The sequence below is a fragment of the Macaca thibetana genome, chromosome 11, assembly GCF_024542745.1.
Source record: "Macaca thibetana thibetana isolate TM-01 chromosome 11, ASM2454274v1, whole genome shotgun sequence".
NCBI lineage: Eukaryota > Metazoa > Chordata > Mammalia > Primates > Cercopithecidae > Macaca > Macaca thibetana.
Genome location: NC_065588.1, coordinates 29,524,601 through 29,533,536, shown reverse-complemented (window position 1 = coordinate 29,533,536; position 8,936 = coordinate 29,524,601).

Sequence of the window (8,936 nt, the reverse complement as noted above, 5' to 3'; positions counted from 1 at the left end):
CATTGAAATTGGTGAATAATCTTTTTCTAACGAATCTTCATTTTAAAGTCGGAAGTCAAGTATGAGCACAAGATATTTCTGTAATGGTATTAGAAAATAAAACTTCCCTCTTCTCTCACTCTCTTTCTCTTTTAACCTCTCTTCCTTTCCTTGAACCGCTTTTCTCCCTCTTCCCCACCTCCTATTCCCATTTACATTCCCCCTCCCTGACCCCATCTCTCTGGACTTCTTATACTCTTTCAATTTCTCAATACCTCTCTCCCTTTTCACCTCTGTTAATCACTTTTTCTTTCTCAATCTCTCTACTTTTTTTTTCCAATCAACAACCTCCCTCTTCTTTCTTTTCTTCCTCTCCCCAATCTCTCATACTCCTTCAACTTCTCATCCTGCTTCCCTCTCTCAACCCTTCTTTCTTTCTCAACGCCCTCCATCTTTCTCTTTCAAACAACCTCCCTTCCCCTTCCCTTTCCTTTTCTTACCAACCTTTTCTGTCTTTCTCTGTTCCCTCTTTCTCTCAACCCCCTGCCCAACTCCTCTCTTTCTCTGTCAACCTTTCCTTTCCTTTGCAATGCTATGGTGAGAAAGTATTATAAATGTCCTAGTATTTACTGAAAACCCTCTACATGAATATTGGTCTAAAGGTTCTGCTTTCATTAAGTTATACTTTCGGATAGGAAAACTGAGGAAAAACAAAAGATGAGATTTGCAGTAGGGATTCTCTAATTCTCATGTTAATCTGTTTTGTACCATTTTCACTTTGTCTTTTGTGAATCTTTCTCTTCTTTTTATTAGATGATATTAAAGGGGATTAAAGTTGTATTGTATGAAATGTCAGACCTGCCTAAAGCTTTTATTTTTTTATTTTTTTCCCCCCTCACACTTTGATCTGCTGGCCATTAATTTTGGTGCTGACACAATCTCTATTGTGACCTCCCTGGGTGGTGATCTGGGTGAAGTAGGGGCCAAGTCTGAAGGTTTACTGAAAAATGGACCCTTAAAGGCAAATTAATTGCAGAAATGTCATACAAATTTGTTTAACATCTATACACATGAGACTTTAGAATGAAGACCCAAAGATACAGGGGAAATTGTCCATTTTTATGCTTAGTACAGACAACCATGTAGAAATATGATTTGACAAAAAATGTATGATTTAATGCTGGCAGACTGAGTGGGGAAACCCAGTAAGGTTTTTCTGTCTCTATTCTCTTGACTCTCTAGCCATGCATTTTTTCCTACTGGTATGAGGCAGTTCTGTCTCTGAAATGGGGGTCTTATGACCTATAGTCAAACAAGGTAAGTCAGATAATTTCTTTATGGCAAGTTTTTACACAGAAAGGCTGGAGCAGCGGGGAGTTAGAGTACTATTTTTAGGTTTTATGGCTGACTTTGGGGAAAAGGGGTTCTGATTTCTATGACCCACCCTGGGGAAGAGGGATCCTAATTTCTATGGCTATTATGGGGGAGAATGGGACTGAAAAATTGGAGAGCAGGAGAAGGTCAGGAAATGTTTGCTTCTAAGGCCTTCATTTTGGGGCATTGTTTTCTGAGCCCTGAGAGGATGATGCTCTCAAGGTGCTTCAGCAAAGGGTGCAAGGTTAGCACTCCCTGTTTGACCTAGAGTAGCCGCCTGATTTCCCTAAGAGGGTCACAAGCTATTTGGTGTTCTGTTTTTGGCTTCTTTTTGGCTATAATTTTAGAGTTCTTCCATGTTTTACTTTTTTTAGAGCTGTTTTACTTTTCCTCTAGTTGAAAGTCAATTTAATTGATGAGGGGGCATAAACTTTATTTCTTTCTTTGACCTGCTTTCCAAGAACCACTCTCCCTCTTGTATTTTTTTTTTCCTTTTCTTTTCTTTCTTTCTTTTTTTTTTTTTTTTTTGAGACAGAGTCTTGCCCTGTTGCCCAGTCTGGAATGCAGTAGCGCCATCTCGGCTCACTGCAACCTCTGCCTCCTGGATTCAAATGATTCTCCTGCCTCAGCCTCCCAAGTAGCTGGGATTACAGGTGCCCGCCACTATGCCCAGCTAATTTTGTATTTTTAGTAGAGACAGGGTTTCTTCATGTTGGCCAGGCTGGTCTCGAACTCCTGACCTCGTGATCCATCCACCTCAGCCTCCCAAAGTGAGCCACCACACCCGGCTCCTTTTTGTATTTTAATGTGAAGCTCTATATGTACTAGGTTGCCATTAACTGTGTAAATTGATCTATGATGTAACGGTTACATAGCCAAATTTAAAGTTCTTAGAGAACTCATAACCTGATTTTTATTCATGTATTTTTAAAAATCCTTCTTGAGCACCTGTTGTGTGCCAGATAGAGACACTTAGAAAGAGAAAGCTTTCATCTGTAGAATCTCATTATAGTAGAGAAAAAAAAATACGAAGATAACTACTATTCAACATGCTATAGAAGCAGCAGCTAGGAAGGAACAACTACTATTTTCTGCAGGAATAGGTGAATATAATATTTGAGCTGAGTTTTAAGGTTTAAATAATAGTTGACTTGGTTTTAGTTTAGTATTTATGTTTTATACATCATCTCTTATGTAACAAGCTATTTCCCTATCAACAACTCCACATAGTCTGAGTTTCTCCTGTCACATGGAACATTGGAAAATTTTTTTGTTCATTCTTAAGTCATAAATTACATCACTTCATCTCCTCTAACCCTTCACCTTTTCTTTCTGATATGTGTTTCAATGATATAGTGCCAACATTTCACACTTTCCTTGTCAATTTAACAAATAGTCAACAACTTAAGTCTAGTAAGCATCTTATTCTCACTGAAGATTAACAACGTTGGCCCATCTCCTGATTGCATCTTTGTCTCAACTTTATTATTCACAATTTAGCACTTGTGTTTTTCTATTTCCCACTGGTATGTATAAGAGTAAATTTTAACCAAATTATTAAATAATGGCAACAAAAATAACTCCTGGGTCCAGAGTTACTACGAAACTCTGAAACAGGCAGAAGAAAATAGAAGGATTATAATAAAACAAAGTAAAACTACAGTGATTAAGAAAGGGTGGGGCCGGGCACAGTGGCTCACATCTGTAATCCCAGCACTTTGGGAGGCCGAGACAGGCAGATCACGAGGTCAGGAGATCAAGACCATCCTGGTTAACACGGTGAAACCCCGTCTCTACTAAAAATACAAAAAATTAGCCGGGCGTGGTGGTGGGTGCCTATGGTCCCAGCTACTCAGGAGGCTGAGGTGGGAGAATGGTGTGAACCCGGGAGGCAGAGCTTGCAGTAAGCGGAGATCATGCCACTGCACTCCAGCCTGGGTGACAGACAGAGCAAGACTCCATCTCAAGAAAAAACAAAACAAAACAGGGTGGTATTGCTGCAGAGAAAAATAAACAGACCAATAAAACAATACTGAAGGAGTCAACAATGCCATTTTAATTATTTAACTTGGCAAAAAAATGCATAGGGTGACAATATCAACAGCTAATGAGAATGTGGAGTAAGAGGAACTCTCCTCACTTCTGGTGAGAAAGTATAATTAGGTACTCCAGCTTTGGAAAACTCAGACAACATCAGTAAAGTTGAAGATAACAGTGTCTTCTCAGTCAACAAGTTCGTCTCTAGGTATATACCCTACAGCATTGTCTTCAGTCATGGATAAAATTAAATGTACATATCTGGGGCATGAAGAATAATTTAACAAACTCCTTATGCTATTCTAATGTGCAGCCAGGTTTGAGACCAGTGTCCTGCAGGAAAGTGATATGACCATGGACCATTGGATATGTACAGGCATGTTTATAGGAACATCAACAAAAAGTCAGAATTACAAATGTCTATGACAGGAGATGGGATAAACAAAATAGGATAATGCTTGCATGGCAGTAAAATACAATAGTCCACAGGCTCTTTAGGTGAATCTTAGAAACAATGTTGAGTTTAAAAACTAAGTTTAGAAAATTAGACAGCACATGAAGCGCAGAAACAGGTAAAATTAAATCGTTTGTTTAGGCTTAAAAAGGCAAGCCAATGCTATCACACCAGAGCTGTGTGGAGGTAGTGGAATAGGCTGGAAGAGTCACACAGGAGCCATTGCAATGTTACCCATTTCTAGTTATGCTGGATGGTGGTCTCACAGATATTTATTATCTTGTTCTGTAATTTACATATACTTCTGCATATATAAAATACTACACAACATGAAATACTTAAAGCCTCTTTTAACACTAGCTCCTCAGGTTGGAATCTGTTCTCCTCTTGTCCAGGTATTTAGAAGTTCCTCACATGCTCAGAGGATTAAGCCCTTACATTCTTTTGCAGCTCCCTATGCCTAGAAAACCCAAAGTGTCACTGTGACTTGTGGTTACTGATGTCATTTGTAACAATGAGCCTAGTTGTTAACATTAGCAGTTACACTTTCTACCGTCTACTCTCTTGTATGAGAAAAGGGTTTTAAATGTGTTTGTGTATCTTCTAGGAGTGAGATATTACTTGACCTTTCCATTTAGCTCATTTATTCATTAAAACTAATCTCATTCAAATATTTTGAATGTACTGTTAATAACCTTTGGACATAGGGATTATGAGTGTTGGTTCTGAAGTCAGAGTTCTTGGGTTCGGATCCCAGTTCCACCATTAAGTAGTGTTATAACTTTGGGGAAATTAGCCTCATTGTACTTCTGTTTCTTCCTCTATAAAGTGGAGGTAATAAATCTACTCATAGGGATATTCTGAAGGTAAAGGAGTTTCTACATTTAAATCTCATAAATGATAGTTGGCACCTAGTAAACTTCCAATAAATTGTATCTATTATCTTATGTATTTTCCTAAAATGAAGCTTTTAAAGAGGCTCTTCCTCCCATTTGAGTCCTTTAAAATTTTTCTGAACAAAAAAAAAAAAAAATAGTTAAGGCTGGGCATGGCGGCTCATGCTTATAATCCCAGCACGTTGGGAGGCCGACGTGGGTGGATCACTTGAGGTCAGGAGTTCGAGACCAGCCTGGCTAACACGGTGAAACCCCATCTCTACTAAAAATAAAAAATTAGCCTGGAGTGGTGGTAGGTGCCTGTACTCCCACCTACTCGGGATGCTGAGGCAGGAGAGTGGCTTGAACCTGGGAGGCAGAGGCTGCAGTGAGCCAAGATCATGCCACTGTACTCCAGCCTGGGCAACAGAGTAGAGACTCTGTCTCAATTTAAAAAAAAAAGTTAAAAAATCTTTACAAAATATAAGTGTGCCACAAAATTATGTCAAGTGAAAGAAGGCTACAAATATTGATTCCACTTAAATGTATAAAAAGAGAAATTTACAAAGAAAGCAGAGTAGTAATTACTTAGGGCTTCAGTGAGAGCAGGAAATAAAATGGGGGTGATGGAAATGTTCTGAATTTGAATTATGGTGATTGTATAACTATAAATTTACTAAAAAATCATTGAATTGTAGACTTACAATAGGGGAATCTTATGGGTATGAAATTTATTAATCAGTAAAGGTTTTTAAAGGAATAGGTACAGAACTTTTACTTAGTTTCACTCTAACAGAAGTTTTTATTAACATGGGTAACTTCAGATTAGATTATAATATTTGAAGGTAGTCAAAACCTGGCAATAAACTTGTGTGGGAAGCAGAGGCTGTGTCCATCTTATGTTACTTGGAGAAAGACTTATTTTAATATATTAAGCTTTGCTATACAAGCATATAGTATTTTCAATTCTTTCTTATGTCTCCAATTTTTACCAAATAATTGTTTTCATAATTCCAATTAAGGATTTAATTGGGGAGTGAGGATCTTCCATTTGGCTATCCGATAGCTTTCAATGTGCCAAATATTAATTCCAAGCACAATTGTATGAGAAGGTCATTATCATTCCTATTTTACCAATGAGGAGATGGAAGCTTAGAGAGGTTGAGTGACTTATTGATATCAAACAACTGGTTTCAGAGGAGAGTTGGCACATAGGTTTGTTTGACTGATGATGTTAGTCACCATACCACACTGCTGATAAAAGTTCTCAGAGGATGACACAGGAAACACAGTATGGAGTTTTGACTGGGGAGACAGGACTAGAAGCATGGAAAGAATGTAACTGGGTTGGTTTCATTCACACACTTAAACATGTGAATGAAAATGTATGGAGGTAAAAATAAGATGTGTATGTAACAAGGAGATTCTGTTTTCAGAGAGCTTAAAAAAAGTACAGATTTCCTTGACTCCATTAAGAACTGGCTGCTGATGGCTGATTAACTCTTTAACTGACTACAACGGCTTGAAGGATTTAGGAGGTAATTCTCTTACCTAAACTAAGTCTAGCTGCCAGAAATTTAGGGCTGGTGGACAGTTCTACATTATCCTGAGGGCCTAAGGCTTTTTTCTGTCTTTCTCCTCCACCATCTTCAATTTATGAGTTCAATTCTCAAATCATAAAATTGCTACTGAGCTCAAGTCATCATATCGTATTCCAAGCAGGGAGAAGAGGAAGTTCAAGGAGAAAAGGGGACAAATGGCTTTGCCAAGTCTGGGAATCCCAAGTTCTTCATTTGGGTTTAATGTCTAGGATTCTGGTGTTAAAAAAAAAGAGAGAGGAGAGTTTTCATATAGGCAACCAGAAGTCTCTACCACATTTCTAATTATTATACCGTGCTTTTTTTTTTCTTTTCTTTTTAATTTGAAATGGAGTTTCACTCTTCTTACCCAGTCTGGAGTACAATGGTGCCATCTCAGTTCACTGCAATCTCCACATCCTGGGTTCAAGCGATTCTCCTGCCTCAGCCTCCCGAGTAGCTGGGATCACAGGCATCTACCACCATGCCCAGCTAATTTTTGTATTTTTAATAGAGATGGGATTTCGCCATGTTGACCAGGCTGGTCTTGAACTCCTGACCTCAGGTGATCCGCCCGCCTCAGCCTCCCAAGCTGGTGGCTCATGCCTGCTGGGATTACAGGCATGAGCCACCGTGCCTGGCCATACCTTGCTTTTAATTTTACTTTTGTCATCTATTCTAGAAATAAAAGAAGAAATAGTGTTAATTAAAAACAATATCATAGTTGTATAAAGCAAAAAGGATAATTATTTCACTGCTGTCCTTTTTCCATTTCTTCCAGTTAACATTGTATAACAATAGTAGCAGTTTCAATTATGAGATAGGCCTAGAAAGTGGAGGGGAGAAAAGTATCAAGAAAACAAATGAGGACAATTTCCTAGAACCAAAGGACATGAGTTGCTATACCAAGGAGCCATTTGATGCCCAGCACAACAATGAAGACAGACCCATGTCAGAGACATTGTAAAACTTAAGAACACCAGGGACAAAGTTGTACAAAATTCCAGAGGAAAATAAATCTCATCTTATGGGGCAGGAATCTGAGTGATTTTATATTTTGCATCAGGAATGCTTGAAGCAAAAAGATGCATTGCCATGTGGGCCTCTCCGTTGGACTTCTTAAGTGTGCTTATGCTACAACAGCTGGATTTCCCCAAGCGATGACCCAGGGGAAGGCAAGCAGAATCCACAATGTTATTTATGGCCTTTGCTAGCACTGGCACATTTTAAACTTTACATCTTTTTAATTCTTCCCAAACAGACCACAGTTCAATGGAATTAAGCCTACTTGCTTAGCATACAGACAAAAAGAAAAATGTAGAAAAGGTACTAATTTCCTAGCCTCATAGTTTTCCATATCTTGCCCCAGAATGGAAGATTCTAATGGTTTCCTATGTGTAACTTGAGCATGGACTTGGCTTATGATAGGCATATTAATGGCTTCTCCTGATGAAGGCTCAGCTGTCCTCGCCTACTGTTATGGGAGGGAGAAGGGGGATCACATGTGTTACAGAGTATCACCATTGTAAGACAAATGTGATACCAAAGCTGAAGCTCCAATCTGTGTAAAGGACTGAGATCTTTAATGGGGTTCCCCCAACCTAACTACCCTCCATTAGAGGAAAATCAGTTTCTGACCATATCTGCTCTCCCAAAGCCTAGTTAATGAAAATGTGTACGTAAGGCAAGGGGGAATGTCTGTCTCTCACGAGCTTCTTTCCCTTCAAGACCCAGACAGACACGGGGGAACTTCATGATTGCTGTCTCAATATTTATCTTTTGCTTCAAAATACAACTTTAGAAAAAAAGAATATGTGTCAAGTTAGGTCCTGTAAATAGTAACAGTACAGTATATATTTATTCATAATTTTTAGTCAAAACTTTTGGCCTCTGAGGGCCTATTATTTATGTTATTTAACTGCTCGTGTATTTTTTACAAGATATAAAAATGGCTTTTGAGACGTATCACATATCTGGGATGGAAATTATTTCACTTTTTTAGTTCAACACTGAAGTTAGATTTTATATCAGGAAATATAAAAATATCTTCTGCTCTGCTCAGTTGAATGTTCATTTTTTTTTCTCATAGCATCATGTTTTTTTCCTTTTCTTTATAATTAAGACAGTTCATCATATACATAAAAGTCACACACATGAAGGCACACACATACTCAAATGTACTTGTCTTAGATATTTTCCTAGGTTCAGTTGGGTTTATTAATATATAAATATTAACAGGTAAAAATAAAGTAGTAATTGTTACAAGAATTGTTAAAAGGCCTGTCACTCTGGAAGGCCACATTTGTGTCTCCAGAGTCCAGCACAACATTTTAAAGAAGTATGAATTTGAAAATATTTGGATGAGACAAGTATGCTATCTTCATGACCCCTAAAAACATTTGAGTTTTACAGATGATAAGATGTGTCAGCATTTCTGAGTATTTATTTGTGTCATATTATTGATATTAAAATTTGACCACAGCACGTGAATTAAATAGGTTACCACTTTTTAATGTAATAGAGAACAATAAAGTATTTATATTATGTCTTAGGCACTTATTTTTAAAACCTCATCCACTTTTAGCATGCAATTAATTATGCATTTAAAAGGTTTAAGAAATATAAAAGGAGCTGAAATTA